This window comes from Mesoplodon bidens (genome assembly GCF_964165515.1).
Source record: "Mesoplodon bidens genome assembly, chromosome: 12".
Lineage (NCBI taxonomy): Eukaryota > Metazoa > Chordata > Mammalia > Artiodactyla > Ziphiidae > Mesoplodon > Mesoplodon bidens.
In genome coordinates this window covers 2,154,245-2,176,795 of record NC_138168.1, presented here as the reverse complement: position 1 = coordinate 2,176,795, position 22,551 = coordinate 2,154,245, and the positions used below count along the sequence as shown (strand labels likewise).

Genomic DNA, 22,551 nt, shown 5'->3' with positions numbered 1-22,551 from the left:
GTTCTAAGCTATCAAGATCTTCAATCCACTCCTAATATAGCTATAACTCTCACACATGTACCACCCTTCTTTCATGGGTCCTGGAAATTTCTACTGCATACTTCAAAAATCAACCACGCACTGAAAAATAAGTTGTGTACATTTAACCTAGCATACCTAACCCTTTTCCTTTAGGAGAGTTTTTCAAGTAATCTTGCCCACCGTATTCTTTAGAGCTTCATTAATAATGGCAAAAAATTAAAACAACTTAACATTCAACAAATGGGAATTGTTCATAACAATTATAGAGGCACATACAGTAGAAAACTATATACTGTTATTGAAACAGTGAGACATAACTAGTTTTATTCTTAGAGAACTATGTTTATTTAGGTCCCTTTTGTTTAAATAAGTATATTTCTGTGAATGTATGTATATAGTCATGTATTTATATACACATACATTATTTGTATGATATAGTTATGTAAACATATGAAATACATACCTATACACATACCTTTGATTTATATTTGTATACATACACAGGAATATAATTATAGATATTATATAGTTATATACATTGAACTGAAAACTGGTAGTATACATATATATCGTAAATAAATGTGTGTCTATGTGCATGTGTAGAACAGCAGGTTGAGAGATATGGAAGCATGAGTTAGACAGGGTTCACGATTGTAAAGGTAGTTATGTGTAGGTAGTGAGGTTAAGGCCCATTTGAATGAAAATATTGCATATTTTTACATCAATTGTTATGATGAACAGATTCCTATGTAAATAAAATTATAAATAGCTATACATACTTGTATGTGTAATGTAGAATTAACATATATATAGTTTTATAGATATATTATATTTATATTACATAATATAATTGTCATACTAATACATTATGTATTGTGTTATAGAGAATATATTAACTATAGTGTATTATATCAGATAATAATAATTATATATTTATAATATATATATAAATATATATATTTATAATTTATATATTATGATATAATTGTTTTATAATCAATATTACAGGATATATCATATTAATATTATGAACATATTAACCATATAAATACATTTCATTACTCATATATTTTGTATATAATATATGCTAGGCAAAAATATATATTAATATAATACATAAAAATAAAAGTTTCCAGTTGGACACTCAAGCTGTCTTCTGCATCCATTTCGTCAAGACCACCAAGTCAATGTGGAGGCTTTTTCCTCCTTCCCTTTTCTTTTCATGACACCGGTCACAACCAGCACTGCAGATTCCATCAAATTAAGGAGTGCTGTTGCCTACATGTGTGAATGAGCTGTGAGTAAAGTACTGAAGTAGAGGAAACCTAAAGTGAAACGTCCTCATGGATGTCCATGTGGCTGAGCAGGAAGTTAGCCTCTCATAGATGTGCTAAAGAAGAAGAGTCGGCTTGTATTTTATTTACTTTTCCCTGCACTGTGTTGAATGACTATCATCTACAAGTTCAGGCTACTTTTTGCTGAGGATTAATGCACTGGGAGAGCTGAGAGAAAACTGAACAGTAGAGCTGTCTTTTTCTTGACCAGTTCACCTTACTTTCCCAAACTCTAAGTCTTTCCCTAATGCTTTCTCCTTTTTATTGTAGTAAAATGAACAGAACACAAAAGTCACCGTTTTGATCATTTTACAATTCACTGTACCATTCAGTGGAATTTAGTTCGGTCACAATGTTGTGCAACTATCACCACTGCCCAGCGGCAAAACATTTGCATCACCCCAAGAGGAAACCTACACCCGTTTTAAGGAGCCATTCCGTATTTCCCTCTGTTCCAAACTCGTGGCAACCACTGATGTATAATATTTGCCATGTGTATGGATTTGCCACTGCTGGATGTTTCATATAAATGGAACCATACCATATGTAGCCTTTCGTGCCTGACGATAAGTTGTGCAGTGGTAGGAACAACTAAAATGCGATGTACTGTATGATGTATGTTTTACTGAAGTGGCTTGGTCAGATTATAATGATTTATGATAGAAATCACGTAAAGCAAGCATCACAATTCTCCAGGAATATTCTGTAGAATGCTAATGTTAATTATGAATATGTGAATCCCCAATCTTTCATTTGTATTGACCTTATCTCATTAATTCTGCTCCCAACACTGCCATAATTAGAGTTGAGTTCTAAAATGTACCTTCCTCTTTCCCCATAGAAATTGTCCCACAATTTCAAAAAGTTCTCAAAGGTGAAAAAGTGCACACGACGTTTATCACGTTTCCAAATGCCGATGGAAAGGCTAAGCTAACACTGTCCAAAATGCAATCTTCTTCTGTGAGAGCACCCAGCTTTAAACAAATACACATATTCTAAATACAGCTTAGATCTGTGACATGTTTTGGCCACTGAAGTATGAGCAGACATCATGGCCTTAAATGAGCAGAAGAGGCCTTAAATGGGCTTGTGCGGTTGGGCTCACCTCTTATGTTTCCGTGAACTTTTAGAGAAGACAGGGCCTGGGAGCTGAGGCCTCACAGTTGGGCTCCAGACGAAGAGGTGTGTGACACACCTCAAACTGACTGAAAACACGGAGCAAAACCAGCCATCTAGAGGTCTAAAAGAGAGCCACTGCAGCTGGCCCAGAGGTCCAAGAAAAATAAATTCTTGTTTATGTAACTGACTTTGGTGTGATTTGTTCCAAAGCATTATCACAGCAAGAGCTGACTAACACAACATCCTCCAAATAATTGTTATGTAAATGGTGCCACCATGCCTACATTTAAGGCAACTGTGTACTCAAATTGTGAGAATTCTTGAACTCTTGGTGCCTCTCCATCACAATATACATAGCTAAATTTCCACAAATAAGTTCACTAATATGCCACAAAGATCTCCCTCAACTTTTATTAAATGTAAAGCAAAGTTCTTTCTTTTCATTTTCTGCTTCTACATAGTTAAAATGCTGTTTATCAATGTAAAACGGTTCTTGCCGTTTGGCTTCTGTCGTTAGAGTCCTTTGAACTCTGGCTTTTCAGCTCCTAGGCTGTAACATTTGAACCAGCAAATGCCCCAAGGAGAAAAGCTGTGCCCAATGTCAAGCTTGTGTCTGTGTTTCCTTTCTCTCCAGAACGTGGCCCACATGTCTTGGTGTCTCTCTAACATTTAGACGCCAGCGAACAGACGTTTTCCTACTCCATCCAGCTGTTCTACAATTTCTTTAGACTTCGCCTGATCTTATGTTATTATCCAACTATCATCTCAATTACCCCTAGGAAGAAAATGTACAATTTTCAGAGAAAACGGAACCCTGGTACACTGTTGGTAGGAATGTAAACTGGTGCAGCCTCTGTGGACAACAGTATGGAGGGTCCTCAAAAACTAAAACTAGAACTACCATATGACCTCGCAACTCCACTGCTGCGTGTAAATCCAAAAAAGGACAAAAACACGTGTTTTCAAAACCATGTATTTGAAAAGACACATGCACGCCAATGTTCGGAGCATCAGCGTTTACAATTACCAAGATATGGAAGCAACCTAAGTGTCATCAAGTGATGAATGGATAAAGAAGATGGGGTACATATAACCAATGGCAGACTACTCAGCCTTAAAAAAGAAAGAAATGTTTCCATTTGCAGCAACATAGATGGACTTGGAGGTTATTGTGGTAAGTGAAATAAGTCAAACAAAAACAAACACTGTAGGACATCACCTATATATGGAATCTGAAAAATCCAGCAATCTACCGAATATAACAAAAAGAAGGGGAGTCAGAGATATAGAGAACAAACTAATGGTTGCCAGTGCGGAGGGGGAGGAGGGGGCAATATGGGGTGGGGAAGTGAGAGATGTAAACTACTGGGTGTACGATAGGCTCAAAGACGTATTGTACAACACGAGGAATATAGCCAATATTTTGTAATAACTGTAAATGTAAAGTAACCTTTAGAAAGTATATAAAATTTTTTTGAAACAGAAATCATACTGAAGAAGAAATGCATACCTAGACTTCCGGGTAAGATGGCGCAAGAGTAAGACGCGGAGATCACCTTCCTCCCCACGGATACACCAGAAATACAGCTACACGTGGAACAACTCCTACAGAACACCTACTGAACGCTGGCAGAAGACCCCAGACCTCCCAAAAGGCAAGAAACCCCCCACATACCTGGGTAGGGCAAAGCGGAGAGATCCCCACACAGAGGATCGGTGCCGAGCGGCACTCACCAGCCCGAGAGGCTTGTCTGCTCGCCTGCCGGGGCGCGCAGCGCTGGAAGCTGAGGCTCGGGCTTCGGTCAGAGCGCAGGGAGAGGACTGGGGCTGGCGGCGAGAACTCAGCCTGAAGGGGGCTAATGTGCCACAGCTAGCCGGGAGGGAGTCCGGGAAAACTCTGGAGCTGCCGAAGAGGCAAGAGACTTTTTCTTCCCTCTTGGTTTCCTGGTGCGCGAGGAGAGGGGATTAAGAGCGCTGCTTAAAGGGGCTCCACAGACGGGCGCGAGTCGCGACTGAAAGCGCGGGGCCCAGTGACGGGCGTGGGACGCTGGGGCTGCTGCTGCCGCCGCCAAGAAGCCTGTGTGCGAGCGCAGGTCACTGCCCACACCGCCCTTCCGGGAGCCTGTGCAGCCCGCCACTGCCGGGGTCCCGGGATCCAGGGGCGGCTTCCCTGGGAGAACGCACGGCGCACCTCGGGCTGGTGCAACGTCACGCCGGCCTCTGCTGCTGCAGGCTCGCCCCGCACTCCGTGCCCCTTCCTCCCGCCCGGACTGAGTGAGCCAGAGTCCCCGAAGAGGCTGCTCCTTTAACCCTGTCCTGTCTGAGCGAAGAACACACGCCCTCCGGCGACCTACACGCAGAGGCGGGGCCAAATCCAAAGCTGAGACCCAGGAGCTGTGAGAACAAAGAAGAGAAAGGGAAACCTCTCCCAGCAGCCTCAGAAGCAGCGGATTAAAGCTCCACAATCAACTTGATGTACCCTGCATCTGTGGAATACATGAATAGACAACACATCATCCCAAATTGAGGAGCCCGGAGTCAGTGCTGTGCCTCTGAGGTGGGAGAGCCAACTTCAGGACACTGGTCCACAAGAGACCTCCCAGCTCCACATAATATCAAACGGCAAAAATCTTCCAGAGATCTCCATCTCAACACCAGCACCCAGCTTCACTCAACGACCAGCAAGCTACAGTGCTGGACACCCTAAGCCAAACAACTAGAAAGACAGGAACACAACACCACCCATTAGCAGAGAGGTGGCCTAAAATCATAAAAAGTCTGCAGACACCCCAAAACACACCATCAGACGTGGACCTGCCCACCAGAAAGACAAGATCCAGCCTCATCCACCAGAACACAGGCACTAGTCCCCTCCACCAGGAAGCTTACACAACCCACTAAACCAACCTTAGCCACTGGGGACAGACACCAAAAACAAGGGGAACTACGAACCTGCAGCCTGCAAAAAGGAGACCCCAAACACAGTAACATAAGCAAAATGAGAAGACAGAAAAACACACAGCAGGAGAAGGAGCAAGATAAAAACCCACCAGATCTAACAAATGAAGAGGTAATAGGCAGTCTACCTGAAAAAGAATTCAGAATAATGATGGTAAAGATGATCCAAGATTCTATTTCCCAGATCCAAAATCTTGGAAATAGAATAGACAAAATGCAAGAAACAGTTAACAAGGACCTAGAAGAACTAAAGATGAATCAAGCATCGATTAAAAACACAATACATGAAATAAAAAATACTCTAGATGGGATCAATAGCAGAATAACTGAGGCAGAAGAACGGATAAGTGAGGTGGAAGATAAAATAGTGGAAATAACTGCTGCAGAGCAAAATAAAGAAAAAAGAATGAAAAGAACAGAGGACAGTCTCAGAGACCTCTGGGACAACATTAAACGCACCAACATTCGAATTATAGGGGTTCCAGAAGAAGAAGAGAAAAAGAGAGGGACTGAGAAAATATTTGAAGAGATTATAGTTGAAAACTTCCCTAATATGGGAAAGGAAATAGTTAATCAAGTCCAGGAGGCACAGAGAGTCCCATACAGAATAAATCCAAGGAGAAATACGCCAAGACACATATTAATCAAACTGTCAAAAATTAAACACAAAGAAATCATATTAAAAGCAGCAAGGCAAAAACAACAAATAACACACAAGGGAATCCCCATCAGGATAACAGCTGATCTCTCAGCAGAAACTCTACAAGCCAGAAGGGAGTGGCAGGACATAATTAAAGTGATGAAGGAGAAAAACCTGCAACCAAGATTACTCTACCCAGCAAGGATCTCATTCAGATTTGATGGAGAAATTAAAACCTTTACAGACAAGCAAAAGCTGAGAGAGTTCAGCACCACCAAACCAGCTTTACAACAAATGCTAAAGGAACTTCTCTAGGCAAGAAACACAACAGAAGTAAAAGACCTACAATAACGAACACAAAACAATTAAGAAAATGGGAACAGGAACATACATATCGATAATTACCTTAAATGTAAATGGACTAAATGCTCCCACCAAAAGATACAGATTGGCTGAATGGATACAAAAACAAGACCCATATATATGCTGTCTACAAGAGACCCACTTCAGACCTAGAGACACATACAGACTGAAAGTAAGGGGATGGAAAAAGATATTCCATGCAAATGGAAACCAAAAGAAAGCTGGAGTAGCAATTCTCATATCAGACAAAATAGACTTTAAAATAAAGACTACTAGAAGAGACAAAGAAGGACACTACCTAATGATCAAGGGATCGATCCAAGAAGAAGATATAACAATTATAAATATTTATGCACCAAACATAGGAGCACCTCAATACATAAGGGAAATACTAACAGCCATAAAAGGAGAAATCGACAGTAACACAATCATAGTAGGGGACTTTAACACCCCACTTTCACCAATGGACAGATCATCCAAAATGAAAATAAATAAGGAAACACAAGCTTTAAATGATACATTAAACAAGATGGACTTAATTGATATTTATAGGACATTCCATCCAAAAACAACAGAATACACATTTTTCTCAAGTGCTCATGGAACATTCTCCAGGATAGATCATATCTTGGGTCACAAATCAAGCCTTGGTAAATTTAAGAAAATTGAAATTGTATCAAGTATCTTTTCCGACCACAATGCTATGAGACTAGACATCAATTACAGGAAAAGAGCTGTAAAAAATACAAACACATGGAGGCTAAACAATACACTACTTAATAACGAAGTGATCACTGAAGAAATCAAAGAGGAAATTAAAAAATACCTAGAAACAAATGACAATGGAGACACGACGACCCAAAACCTATGGGATGCAGCAAAAGCACTTCTAAGAGGGAAGTTTATAGCAATACAATCCCACCTTAAGAAACAGGAAACATCTCGAATAAACAACCTAACCTTGCACCTAAAGCAATTAGAGAAAGAAGAACAAAAACATCCCAAAGTTAGCAGAAGGAAAGAAATCATAAAAATCAGATCAGAAATAAATGAAAAAGAAATGAAGGAAACGATAGCAAAGATCAATAAAACTAAAAGCTGGTTCTTTGAGAAGATAAACAAAATTGATAAACCATTGGTCAGACTCATCAAGAAAAGAAGGGAGAAGACTCAAATCAATAGAATTAGAAATGAAAAAGGAGAAGTAACAACTGACACTGCAGAAATACAAAAGATCATGAGAGATTACTATAAGCAACTCTATGCCAATAAAATGGACAACCTGGAAGAAATGGACAGATTCTTAGAAATGCACAATCTGCCAAGACTGACTCAGGAAGAAATAGAAAATATGAATAGACCAATCACAAGCACTGAAATTGAAACTGTGATTAAAAATCTTCCATCAAACAAAAGCCCAGGACCAGATGGCTTCACAGGTGAATTCTATCAAACATTTAGAGAAGAGCTAACACCCATCCTTCTGAAACTCTTCCAAAATATAGCAGAGGGAGGAACACTCCCAAACTCATTCTACGAGGCCAGAGATAAACCCATGGACATATGGTCACCTTATCTTTGATAAAGGAGGCAGGAATGTACAGTGGAGAAAGGACAGTCTCTTCAATAAGTGGTGCTGGGAAAACTGGATAGGGACATGTAAAAGTATGAGATTAGATCACTCCCTAACACCATACACAAAAAATAAGCTCAAAATGGATTAAAGACCTAAATGTAAGGCCAGACACTATCAAACTCTTAGAGGAAAACATAGGCAGAACACTCTATGACATAAATCACAGCAAGATCCTTTTTGACCCACCTCCTAGAGAAATGGAAATAAAGACAAAAATAAACACATGGGACCTAATGAGACTTAAAAGCTTTTGCACAGCAAAGGAAACCATAAACAAGACCAAAAGACAACCCTCAGAATGGGAGAAAATATTTGCAAATGAAGCAACTGACAAAGGATTAATCTCCAAAATTTATAAGCAGCTCATGCAGCTCAATAACAAAAAAACAAACAACCCAATCCCAAAATGGGCAGAAGACCTAAATAGACATTTCTCCACAGAAGATATACAGACTGCCAACAAACACATGAAAGGATGCTCAACATCTTTACTCATTAGAGAAATGCAAATCAAAACTACAATGAGATATCATCTCACACCAGTCAGAATGGCCATCATCAAAAAATCTAGAAACAATAAATGCTGGAGAGGGTGTGGAAAAAAGGGAACACTCTTGCACTGCTGGTGGGAATGTGAATTGGTACAGCCGCTATGGAGAACGGTATGGAGGTTCCTTAAAAAACTACAAATAGAACTACCATATGACCCAGCAATCCCACTACTGGGCATATACCCTGAGAAAACCATAATTCAAAAAGAGACATGTACCAAAATGTTCACAGCAGCCCTATTTACAATAGCCCGGAGATGGAAACAACCTAAGTGTCCATCATCGGATGAATGGATAAAGAAGATGTGGCACATATATACAATGGAATATTACTCAGCCATAAAAAGAAATGAAATTGAGCTATTTGTAATGAGGTGGATAGACCTAGAGTCTGTCACACAGAGTGAAGTAAGTCAGAAAGAGAAAGACAAATACTGTATGCTAACACATATATATGGAATTTAAGAAAAAACAAATGTCATGAAGAACATAGGGGTAAGACAGGAATAAAGACACAGACCTACTAGAGAATGGACTTGAGTATATGGGGAGGGGGAAGGGTAAGCTGTGACAAAGTGAAAGAGCGGCATGGACATATATACACTACCAAACGTAAGGTAGATAGCTAGTGGGAAGCAGCCGCATAGCACAGGCAGATCAGCTCGGTGCTTTGTGACCGCCTGGAGGGGTGGGATAGGGAGGGTGGGAGGGAGACGCAAAAGGGAGGGGATATGGAAACATATGTATATGTATAACTGATTAAATTTGTTATAAAGGAAAAAATTTAAAAATAAATAAATAAATAAATAAATTATAAAAAAAAAAGAAATCATACTGAAAAGTGGAAACAATTTAAATGTCCATCAACAGGAAAATGCACATACAAATTATTGTATTTCCCTACATGGGAATCCTACATAGTGAGGAAAGTACATGAACTAGACATATCTTTGCGTGTCAGCATGGATGAACCTAGCAAAGATAACACTAAAAAAAGCAAGTAAGAAGAGAAAACATAGTAGAATACTATATGAGGTTTAACAGTACTTAAAAATAGAAAGACATGCATGCAGTGATGGAGACCAAGTTCAGAAGAGTGGTTACCCAGGGTCAGCTGGGGAGTGGCTGTGTTGGGGAAAGTGGTCACAGCAGGCTCTTGCACAGGAATGGTAATGTTTCAGTTCACACGCTGGCTGGAGGACGGAGGAGTGTCTGCGATGTTATAATGTGAGCACGCTGCGTGTGAAAGCCATTGCTGACCACATCTAGGGGATCTGATACGCGGGAGCTGGTAGTGGGTGGAGGCATCCAGAAGGTGGTGGTAGAAGAGGAACGCTGTATGCATAACGCCTAAGGCCTGACCAGAGGACGACCACTGTTCTAGAAACTGGACACAAATCCAACTTCTACGGCCAATGTTAAAAGACAGACTGAGGCATGTTTAAAATAAGACTTTCCGTGAGCAAAAATAGATTCAATTCAGGCACCACCAAAGCGGAAGTGGTGAGGAGCGCTCCAGCCACAGGAGCTGCAGAGATGTTTATTTTAAAAGGGCAGAAGCCAAGCAAGGAAATGACTGACTTGCTATCGCTTTAAAGCCTAGTTGGTGGTTTGTGACTGGTTGTCCTCAGCGGTGTGCGTCACCCTGAGCCGTTGACAGGCTTAGATTTTGGTTGGTTTACGTAGGCGGCCGCATCGCTAGAGCCACCGCAGGCTAACGGCCCCCTGCAGGGTTCATTTACTAACACCAATTGTCTGAGTCCTACCTCTTACTCGGTCACTTCACTTCCTATGCCTCAGTTTCCCTTCTGTAAAGTGGATATTCAGTAGTAAATTCTCTGTGCAGTTGTCAGTACAAAACAAAGTGATTATTAGTAACCACGATCATGTCCTGAATGCATGGAACACGTCACCATTTGCCAACTACCGTGTCAAGTTAGCAGAAACTCCAGAAATTAAGAGCTCTCCGCATAAATTCACACACCCGTGCACCAGGTAAGGGACCACAGGCAGACGTTCACTCCGCCTTTCGTGTGTCCCTCACGGAATACACGCTCTCTCCTGGGCGGGGGGAGCCCAGACACTTACGGGAGTTTTCTTTTAAAATCCGTTGATACAACCAGGTCTCACGTTTGTTAGGATGAGTCAGCAAACGCTGTTTGGAAACCCCGAAGTCTCCACACCTCGCACGTTTCGCGCTGCCTTAGTCTCAGAGCTCAAGCCCCTTCTCTTCAGGCCGCGTCACCATGGGAGACAGGGCTGCGGGGGGACGCGACGCACGGCGAGCGTGATGACGTCCTCGAGCCCCGCCCCCACGGCACCGCCCGCCGACGTAAACCGCAGCCCCGCGGCGTGGAGGGCGTCGATGGCTGCCCCAACACCAGGCCACGCGGGGTCTCCGGAGTGCGGCATGTGGGGGTTGGCCTACCTGGGGCCCGTGGCCCTATGTCTTCTGGCTGCGACGCCGGTCCTGCGCACGCTGCGGGGCCGCAGCCGCCGGGCGGTGGGCGCCCGAGGGGCCGGGAGGCGAGCCGGGGCCCCCAGGCGGGTGTGGGCATCGTGTCCGCAGCCAGCGTCCCCGAGGCCGCGCTCGGGCCATGATCACTTGGTGAAGCTGCGCCGGGACAGCGCGGCCAACATCTTTCCGCGCTCTGAGGACCTGTGCGCGCTGCAGGACTCGGTGCCTCTGCCCTCCGTGCGCGCTTCCCTACAGGAGGGCCTGCTGGACTTAAGACCGACCGCCTCCACGGGGTGCACTGGGCGGCGCTCCTCAGTGCCCGCTGCCCCTTATCTGTATCCAGAGCTTCTTCCAGCCACGGCTTGTCGAGACAGGTTTGTACTTCCCGCTTCCAGGGCCCCTCGTGTGGGCGCTGAGAAGCGGGGTTTTAAATGGTGCAAGGTGGAGGGTGGGCACTAGAACCAGTGCCCAATGCCCGGGTGTGCGTGCACTAGACGGGGCGTGCGGCCTAGGACTCCTGCCAGCTCGGTGACCCCGGCCGGGTGCCTTAAAGCTTCAAGGTCTCAGTGTTCCCATCTGTAGCGTGGGCTGAACAGGACCCAGTCTCTGTGGCGGATAGAAGGATGCACTGTGTTAATGCTTCTAGACTCTACAAAGTAGAACACTTAGCACAGTTTGGAGCATCGTTAATTGTTGCACAAATGTTACCTGGTCTGTTGAATGACTTTGCCTGGTACACACCAAAGCGATTAGGAAATGGATATATCCCGGCTTCATTTCCTTTCCATTAAAACAGGGCTCAAGAAAATAAAATTTTTTTTCAATAGTCGTATCATATAGTGCAAAGAGCACCGGTGTGAAGGCAGCTTAGGGTGTGAATTCCAGGGCTTATGCTCTCTGTGGCCTGGGCAGGTTTCTTTTGCACTACAATCCCCACACTTGTAAAATGACGTTAATAACCACTCTTTCTGTGGGTTCTTAGAATTAATTAAGCAGGTTAGGTGTGTGAAGTAGCCTGGCACTTGAATGAGTTGCCAGAACCAAGGGCTGCTGGGGAGGATGCTTCTGCCGTATGTAATCTTCCCTTCTACTGGGCAGCAAGTAAACACAAGCACAGTAGCCAGTGCTCTGGAAGTAGTGAGTTCTGGTGCTACAGAGCCCAGAATCTCTTTTTTCTTTAATTTAATTTTTATTTTATATTGGAGGATAGTTGATTTACAATATTGTGTTAGTTTCAGGTGTACAGTAAAGTGATTCCGTTATACAGATATCCATTCCTTTTCAGAGTCTTTTCCCATCTAGTTTGTTACAGGATATGCAGTAGAGTTCCCTGTGCTATGCAGTAGGTCCTTGTTGATTATCTAGTTTATATACAGTCGTGTGTATGTGTTAATGCCAAACTCCTAATTTATCCCTCCCCCCGATCTTTCCCCTTTGCAGAGCACAGAACCTTGGAAGGGAAAGTTCAGGGTAGGATTCTTGGAGGAGGTGCCATCCTTTCTAAGGATATGTGGAAGCTCCTGGGGTGGCAGGAGAGAGCAGTGTGTGTTGAAGTTTGAGAAATATAAGAAAATATGGCAAAACTAATGTACAGGAGTGGAACTCAGGGTTTGGGAAAGAAATGAGAGTGGATACTGGAAACTTAGTGAGGCCCAAGAGAAGGGGGCCTTGTTTGTCCTGTCAGAAGTTTGGATGTTTATCCTGAAAGCTGTGGGAAACACCAAAGAACGGTGAGATGGACTCGCGGTTTAGAGGCTCACTCGGACCTCCATGTGGAAGGCAGTTGATTTGGTGCAGGGTGAATTGTAATCTGAGGGTCCCACTTAAGTTATAAAAGGTGGGACTGGGTTTTGCAGATCTGAGAGAGAATGGGTAGGGCCTGGTGACCAGTTAGAAAAGGGAGGGAAGCAAGCGTGGGTGACACTTTACAGCTGCATCTTTTTGAGAGTTACAGAGCACAGTAGGAAGGGATTGGGGGTGGCGAGAGGATCTTACTTCATCTTCAGTGCTTTAGAGGGGCCTGGTAGACGGGTCTGGACCCAAGGTACAGATCTGGGCTTTTGGGGAGGACAGGTGTTTGGAGGCATGGGAGGGACTTAGGTTATCCACAAGAAGATCCAAAGAATCCTAGGTCTGAGAGATTTTTAAGTGGGTATATTTGAGGATGTTTATAAGCTGTGAGAAAGTAGCCAGCAGAGGAAGGGTGTAAGGATCTAGGACAGGAAATGATTGTTCATTTGATTTTGAAAAGCTGAATACTCATCGTGTGCCTGGCCCTTTTCTAGGATCTAGGGTTCACACCATCTGTTACCTCTTCTGCAAGGACAGTTCAACTCATCCCCTGGTGAAGAGAAGTCAGATTATTCTTTGCACCCCATTCAGGTATAAGAACTGTTCTGTACCTCTGAAGGGACTTTACTTAACCAGATTAATAAGTTAGAAACCAAAAGAAATTAGAGCTGGAAGGGACCTTAAAGGCCACTGTACTTAATTTTGCCTAATATTTTACACTGAATGTAAGAAAAGTTTATTGCAGAGCCCATTCTCTTCAGAGTTCCTTCACTGAACTTCCTTTATGTCTTGCATCCAGTGGGTCTATCTTGTATATTCTGGCCTCCTCCTAAATTTGCTTCTTTTTATTTATTTATTTATTTATTTATTTTGTGGTACGAGGGCCTCTCACTGCTGCGGCCTCTCCAGTTGCGGAGCACAGGCTCCGGACGCGCAGGCTCAGCGGCCACGGCTCACGGGCCCAGCCGCTCCGCGGCACTTGGGATCCTCCTGGACAGAGGCACGAACCCGCGCCCCGCGCATTGGCAGGCGACCCTCAACCACTGCGCCACCAGGGAAGCCCTAAATTTGCTTCTTCATCCATATTGCATTTTGCCCAGACTATGGCAGAAACTCCTGGGTGGTTTCCCGGCCCCTGGGTTCAGTTCCTCTAAGTTCATGTGCCTACTCGGGTTAAGTGATCTTCTAACAGAAAAAGATGTGCTTAAAATAATGCTGCTGATGGCTTGCCCACACAGAGTTAGTGCACACTAGCTGCCCAGCGTGTGCTCTGCACGGAGGCGAGTAGTCTGAACTGTGTTCGGCTAAGCCTCCTGGGGCTCTTTGCCCTGAGGAAGGGGAGCTTTTTGTGATCACTCCCTTTATCTAGTCGGCCCTTCAGCAGCGGGGAGCCTTTTTCTAATCAGCGGAGGCACCCTTACTCAGCCAGTGGTAGCCCCAGGTCTCACCACCTGTGGGATACAAGCCATGCCCTCTCCCAGGCTTGCTTGGGCCAACATCTCTATTTTCATTTCTGTCTCTTCTCACACTTGGACCCCTGGCCTTTTGTCATCCCCACCTGCAGTATTTACAGTGCCCAGCAGGAGTCAGGCTTGAGTGTCTTTTCACAGATGTTCCCTCTGCAGTTAATGCACCTCCTACTCCAACTCTGCATAGCCTCATCTTTCTAGACTGTACTTCAGGGTTATCATGAAGCTGTCACGTAGATACAACTTTTTGCCTCCATAGAAACCTCTGTGCATAAAGGTTACGTTTATTTATCTCATGTGATTGAAATTTTGAGTTTATACATCTTCCTCCTTAATGAAGGCTTTAAGGGCAGGGGTTGTTTCTAATCCTTAGCACAGAGCAGATGCTTTTGTTTTTATTTAGACACTTTTTAATGATGATATAATGTATGGTTTAAATCACTCATTTTACAATAATTTTGCTTTAGGTTGTGACAGAAAAAGAGTTTACAGAAGTCGTGTTCCTGCAATAAGAAATAAAGATGTGACCTTCCAGTTGTGTACAGCTCATAAATGCTGTGTAAGTGCGTCGGGTGCGCTAAGGAATGCGGAGCTAAGTGGGCTAGTTGTGAGAGAGAGAGACTTAAGTATGTTAACAAAGGTAAGCCTTCATTGTGTGCTGCCAACATTTGATAGTTGCTTTTGGGGCGAACTAAACCAATAAAAGTTTCAACTGTTCCTCCCCATTAAAGGGATTGAATAATTGGCTTCTTTGGTGCACCTGTGTCTTGTGAATTGTCCAGTTGGGGATGGAGGTTTAGAAAGTGAGTTTCAGTCTTGTTTAAGTCTCTTCCCATCAGACTGGTCTCGTGATTTCCTACACACCACGTCTGTCTGCATTTTCCTGTCTACCTTTTCTTGGTGTTTTTCAGGCCTGGATTGTGTCCTGTACCTGCTCAAACCTTGGTCCATTCTCATTTGTACCATGGAAGTTTGTCATGCTGGATACTGTCAGAATTAATCTTACTTAAGTTTGTGTTAAGCCACAAACCACATGTTTTGTATATTTTCTGTTTTCTCTGTTTGTTTATATTTTTATGGTTTCTCTTCAAGAAATAGGAAGGGAAATAGCAAGATGAAGAGCAAAAATGTCATCATTCTCTTTCAATTGTTAGAACATCTATCTGCAATCATAATTATGATGCACTGTGTTAAAATAGAAAATATATGTAACGTCCCGTAGGAGCAGCAAATTCAGTGGTGTTGGTGAGGGTGTGTCATGGAAGTAATCACAAAGCAGGTGACTCTTGATTAGGGTCCTGAAGGATTAGTGTGCCCTCCCTGTGTTCAGTAGTGGTCTGGAGGGGTCAGGACGCCTGCCTTTCAATTTGAGGGAACAGAGGGTTTGAGGTCCTCTCTCTTCTATTGCTCTAGTACACTGCAGAGCAGCTAATAAAATACTGGGTTTACAGTTGACATTTAAATCGCTGATTGATGATCAAGATTGGCATGTATCATTGGAAATGAAAATCGGAGGAGTCTTATGCTTTTTAGGTTTTTCTTTTTTTTCCTTTGTCTCAAAAGTACGTAGTACTTTACTGAGTGGTTGGGAATAAAGTTTGCAGTATTCAGTGTATTCAGTTTTAGTACCTAAATAGAATTAAACTGTTGCTGTAAACTGGAATAACACTTTGTTACTGACGAGTTTTAGGATGCATCAGTTCATCAATTACCTGTTTGGGAAGATTGTAGTTAATGATTTTAAGAATGTGGCTATAAACCTCCAATTGACTCAAGAAAAGCAAATAAGTCAAGATTGACAAATGTATAGGCTCTTCATCTTATTGTGTGTGTGTGGTTTTTTTTTTCCTTTTAGTTACTTGTCAAGGTATAAAGAACTCTATCACTGTTAAGACAGTAAACTTCACGGGGTATAATCTGACATGGCAGGGAACAGATCACATGGTCAAGATCTTAAAGGGAATTTGATGTTTAAACTTTCATGAAAACATATGTGATTGAAGCACACTAACATATTGATACAGATGGCAGTTAATTTTTGTCTTTTCCTACATGTGAGTGCAGCTTTTGTTTTGTAGAAAGAATATGACCAAATGGTGATGTGAATTGCTGTTGCATAAACTATAGTGTTGAATCCCCAGTGTTTGCACTTGAGTTTAACACCTCTGTGGTTTCCTATCTTCTTCCTGAGACACTTAATCTCAGGTCCATCCTCGTTACACAAAGTTGTAAATTAGAGAACGATTAATATCACCATTTAAAGAAGTGAGACTGAAATCTCAACCATCCTGAACATAGGAACTGAAGGGGCCTCTCAGCAGTTCAGAGAGTTATTACCAAGCCAGTCGGCTGAATGCTGTTGAGTTTTCTCCATAGAAGAGCCTTCCAGGTCCTTCTTTTGAGCTTATTTATTTTTATACACAATTCTGTATGGATACTGTACATAATACTAAATAGTTGTATTAAGTGGGTTTAACTGGTGATGTATTTACATGAAGATCTAACTTCGTTTTGTTGATATCTTTTTAGGGGCTTTCCATTCATCAAAGCTCGTGATGTAGGTAATCAGTTGCTGGTGTGTAGCTATCATATTTATGATATATAGGGCTTGAATTGGGAAAGGTGTATGGTCATTCTTCTTGCTTTTTAAACTGACAGAGCCTTACAAGAAGCATTTCCCTCTCTGAAATAAATCCATGTAAAACATGTTTGGTCGCTCTCCCAATGCAACTGTGTAGTTGTGTGGATTTGGCACACAGCAGGCAGCCTTGTGGTTATGTCTGTAAACAAGGAAGCCTGTTTTCCAGTCCGCAAATCAGCTGTTACCCAGTGAAGCGAACTTGACTGCCATTTCTGATCCCTCACTTGGAGCTGTCATACTCAAGAATGTTCACATGTTTTCAAGAAATGTTGTTTGCGGGCTATATGTACAAAGTCCTGATCTGAAAGCCAATATAAAGCAACATCTCCCAAACCTCTGCTCTCTCACCAAGGCCACACACATTCCCTCGCTTATGGCCTAGTGGCAAGCTAATACTGTCAGTATCAGATTCTCCTTCCCAGTGGTCTTGGGAGACTGCATAGTTGCTCTGTGAATGGCACCACTGCTGAGGTTGAGAGAAGAGCATCTTGGGTGTCAGTCCTGGCCTTGCATTCCCAGAGAGAGGGGTGTGCACCTCGTTCTCCTATTAGGGTTTTCCTATGCTGCAGGGTTTGCTGCTTGTCAAAATGATGTCCTAGTGAACTGTTTTCTGCGTGGTTATATAATCCCAGCACGCTTTTTTTTTTTTTGTAGTACATGGGCCTCTCATTGTTGTGGCCTCTCCCATTGCGGTGCACAGGCTCTGGACACGCAGGTTCAGTGGCCATGGCTCACGGCCTTGCCGCTCCTCAGCATGTGGGATCTACCTGGACCAGGGCACGAACCCGTTTCCCTGCATCGGAAGGTGGACTCTCAACCACTGCGCCACCAGGGAAGCCCCCTGCACACTTCTTTATGATCTGTAGACTTTTATGGGGTTTTGGCCAGGTCAGGTTTTAAATGTTTGGAAATGTCCTATTGAACAACATTGCAGTGGCAGTGAAGCTTGATAGGAGAATTGTATTACTGTTGCCCTAGTTTTGGCTTGAGGGTGGTGAGAAGATGAAATTTTTGATGGGTCAGTTTTAGTTGTGTATGTGTATGTGATTTATTTTTTAAAATTCTAATGTCTATTATTCACAGCTTAGATATGTTGACTTTCTGATTATTCATCAGTCCCTTTGCTGATGTATTTTCCTCTGAAAAACTACAGTTTCTTCCAGACTGTTTTTGTCTGATGGTGAAGAATCAATTTTTCATTTGCAGAATAAAGTTGATCTGAGAAAAAATGTTTACCTTGGATCTTCACTTGGCTTCTGTGAAAGAAACTTAAAAAAATAATATGGGCAGTTCCCATTATTAATCCTAAGCACGTACAACAGAGGTCTGTACAGTAACATAGCAAAAATAAGTTCCTGTAATTTTACTCAGTCATTGCCTGTTTTAGACTAAGGAGCAGTGAGAGACATTTATAAAGAATGATACCTCAGTTCACTTTTGTTAAATGTCCTCTAATATTTGGATACTTGGTATCTGGCTTGTGTTGTCTTTTATACAATCTTGTCTTCTTTCTTTGCACTTTAGTGTAACAACTCTGTGATTTCTTATCTTCTGCCTCAGACACTCAGGTCCATCAGAATTTCCTATGACTGTGACTGTAGAGAGTCCTTCCTCCTCAGAAGTGGAAGAGGCTGATGATTCCTCAGAACGTGTTTAGGAAGAGCCAGAGAAAATCCGTTTGAAACAAGAAGCATTGCAGGTACAAAGTTATCACTTTAAAGCTATAGAGAAGATTATTTTTCAAATGGAAGCCTGATTGCAACACGGCACAGCTTGTGTGAGGGTTCTGTTTTCTCCTCCCATCTGCATTGTATCCCCTTGAATGGTTCCTTAAGCTTAGACCAAGGTGAATGGTGGACATTTGAACTCTAAGAAATAAAAATCAAAACATGTCGTTAGTAATATATTTTCCTTTCCTTAGAACCTTAGTATATTAGATGTAGGGAGAACCTTAGTGATCATAAGATAAGGAAATTGAGTTCTGAATGAATACAGTCAGCTGATTCAGTGATGTTGTTTTACAGATGAGAAAATTGACAGTTCTAGTTGAACTCTCTTTTTATAAGAGGAAAATATGGCCTCATTTTAAATAAAAGTAAAGTTCAAAAACGTTTCAGTGTTGATATTCTCCTTTCCTAAAATCAAAAATATCAAGAAGCTACATTCTATTACCAAATAAACCTGACCTCTAATGTCATTGCATACTTTTGTTTGTATGGACAGAAAAGAAAAATTGATTTTCATAAGAAATTTTTGCACCTCAAAAATAATATATTTATTTTATTTCAACTTCAATGCAGAGCTGAACACTTCTAGTAAATAAAGGAACACCATTTGGGGGGACCTTGTCTTTGTGCTATGAAGTCCATGTTTAATTTTTAAAAATTATTTAAATTTAATTACTTAAATTTAAAAATTATATAATGTGATTTTCTTTTCATATGAAACATGAAGCTTGACAGGTTTCAGAACTAATTATCCCATTATTGTAGGACTATGGGAATTACTGTTTGATTTTCAAAAGAGAAAGTTAGATTTTTATTTTTTTAATGAAAATTAATGATAATATAGAGAAATTTTAAGAAAAGACCTTAGAAATTATGAGTTAGAGTAGGAGAAATCTATAGTTCATGTAGAGTTACCCCTTTCATTTTATAAATGAGCACCTACAATTTGTAGCACGTAAGTGGTTTATTAGTAAATGGCAGAGTACGACAAGACCCTAGTGCATCTAACCCGCATTCCTTGTCATTTTAGATGTGGTGTATTCATTTCCTTCACGAGTAGACCAGGAGATTGTATTTCTAAAAGCAATGATAGACACTGGGGAAGACCAAGAAGTTTAAACACTGGGACCACAGAGTAGCAGATTCAGAATGCATGAGAACCCTTTTATCTCTTCTCCATTTTGACAAGACACTACAATGATGGTATCAAAGTGTTTAAGTATATAAGCCCACAACAATCAAGAGATTTCAACATAGTTTTGAAAGACGGAAGACACGTGGAAGAGTGTGAAACCGAAGCAGTAGAACAGAGGAAAGGCATCACCTAGAATATGCACAGGGACCACCTGCAACTGAGGAGGATTCTGACCCCACCCGCAGAAGTAGCTCTGTGCTTTGATGCGCATGTAGGAGAGAGGGTGGAGTTAGTTAAAAGTGTGACTGAAATAGGGGAGCTCATTGAAGGGTTGTGTTTGGAGGAGTGGACTCCCAGCCCCACCCTCATGCTTCTGAAATGATATGATTTCATTTTGAAAACAGTGAAACTGGCGAGAACTAGGGCAGCTAGTGTGAGTTTTTACACCCTAGAAAATTGTGTTTGGGGGAGATCCTGTTACAGTTACTGCCTGCTTCTTCCTGCATAAGAAGCCAATCAGTCGTTGACTTCAGGGAGCTTTCTGCACTCATTCTTAAATAGAAAATAACTGTCATTTGCCTGATAGTTGAGTAAAGCTTACAACGTGAGAGAGGGGGAAAGAGTGAAAACATATCCTAGTAGGACCAGGGACAATTTAGGGAACAGAATAATTTAAGGAAAAACCTTAAGTAATATCCTGAGAGAGGTTTAAAAAGAGCTAGCCACTATAAAATAAGACTAGTGAGTTAATTAAAAAGAGAATGGTCAGAAAGCAAGAGAGGTCTCCTGGAAATGAAAATATGGTTGCTGAAATAAATTCAGTAGGAATTTAAAAAATTTCTCAGTATATAAAAAAGAAAGACACAATGGAAAATGTGATAGAAATATGTTAGAGAGGTTGCATCTGGGAGATCCCACATGTTACTATTAGAAACTCCAGACCCAGAAAAAAAATGGAGGGAAGCTGTCAAAGGGCAACAAAATTCCCCACAGCTGAAAGTAGACATCAGGCCTCAGATTGAAAATAGTTATGCAAGACGAGCAAGAATAGCCTCATACCTAGGCAACCTTCATTGTGAAACTTTAAAATACTGAAAAAATAAATTAAAATAGAATAAAATACTGTGAGGATACATCCATAGCAGAGAGAAAAATACTTGTCACCTAAAAAAAAAAATTTAAATCTGACTTTATCATACTTGTCATCAGCACCATGGATCCTGGAAGGCATTAGAAAGATACCTCCAAAGTTTTTCAGGCACATAATTTTCACCCTAGGGGTTTGTATCCAGCCAAACTATGAGTCATAAGTGGAGGCTGAAGAAGATATTCTGTACACAAAGAAATTTGAAAAATTGACCTCCTGTGCTACACCTTAAGCTATTTATAGAAATAATCCAGCAAAATGAGGCAATAAACCAAGAAGGAAGGTAATAGGGGATTCAGTGCAGATTGCAGCTAGTCTAGAGTGGAGAGACTTCTACTGATTGTGTGATTGAGAGCTTAGAAACACCTTGAGGCATATTGTACTTACTAGGTATTAGGCACTGTTGGAAGGGAGGAGGGAGAGGAAGAGGAGAAGGAACTTGAACTCCAGAGGAGAAAGGGCTATACGGACATAAACCTGAAGCCAACTAAACTCTGGTTGATTTTTAACCTACTATTGGTGAGGAAGGGAAGAATCCACTTAAACTTGACACTATAGATGTGCCCCTTTTCAGTGACACACAGGGGTAATGACCACCTATCTAGTTTGTTGTCCAAACGAGAAATTGTCCAAACTCCTTACACTTCAATAGTGTAAGGAGGCGCTCTCATGCTGTAACATCAGGACAACAGGTATAAACTGGAACAGCCCAAGGCAGCTTGGGGTATGTGGTCACCCTGCACAAGGGCAGTGACACTGGCACAGTATGGAACGAGGTGTAGTCTATACACAGAGACAGTACATCTGGGGTGGGCAATATTAATTTCATTGTAATAATGGCAATGCTGTCTTGGTTTGCAGCTTTTATTGTCAACTTGCATGTAATCACATATAACTAAAGTAAACTATACTTAGTATGTATTAGTATTAACTTGGTATGTACTGAAATGTATTGGATACTAGTATGTACTTAGTATATATTAGGCTCTCAGTGTTTTTGCATATATTAACTCATTTAATCCTCTGAATAGCCTTATAAGGTTGGTGCTAATATCATTCCCACTTTTGAGAACAAGAAGCTAAGTCAGAGAAGGAACTTACCCAGGCTGTACGTAATTTAAGGTTGGATCGAGCCTTTGAGTTTAGGCTCTCTGCCTGTTCTCTTAAACCTTACTCTGTACTGACTCTCAAATAACAGAAGACTTAACTGCACATAGAACAGAATATAAATTTCAACTTTGACAACGTAAAAGCTAGGTTTGGAAGGTAGACAGGAGGTAGAAAAAAGGAAAGATGGTATGAATGTCCTCATTTTACAAAGCGTGACGTTGAGAGAGTTTCTAGTTGATCAACAATGTAGGTTTTTAAATATATGACTACAAGTCAAAGAGATCATGAGCAGTGGAATAACTCATGATGACATAACTTTACTGAGCAGTGTGGACATAGGAAAGAGTGTAAAGGAACTAAACCCTTACTTACTAGTAAGTTAGAAAATGAACAGATAATGCCTCCAATTTAGTGAGAAAATAGTCATGTAAGAGTATTACTTGGAAATGGA

The 22,551-nt window shown here is 41.7% G+C and overlaps 1 long non-coding RNA gene across 2 annotated transcripts; it reads left to right on the top strand.

Annotated features, from left to right (window-relative positions):
• The first annotated feature begins 11,033 nt into the window (after nucleotides 1–11,033).
• LOC308626202 lies at nucleotides 11,034–19,468 on the top strand. 2 transcript variants are annotated; one of them, XR_014017218.1, is made up of 4 exons: nucleotides 11,034–11,454; nucleotides 14,808–14,899; nucleotides 18,542–18,680; nucleotides 19,006–19,468. It is a non-coding gene; the product is annotated as an uncharacterized lncRNA (long non-coding RNA). The 2 variants fall into 2 exon arrangements; XR_014017219.1 differs by having other exon boundaries at nucleotides 18,542–19,468.
• The last annotated feature ends 3,083 nt before the right edge of the window (nucleotides 19,469–22,551 follow it).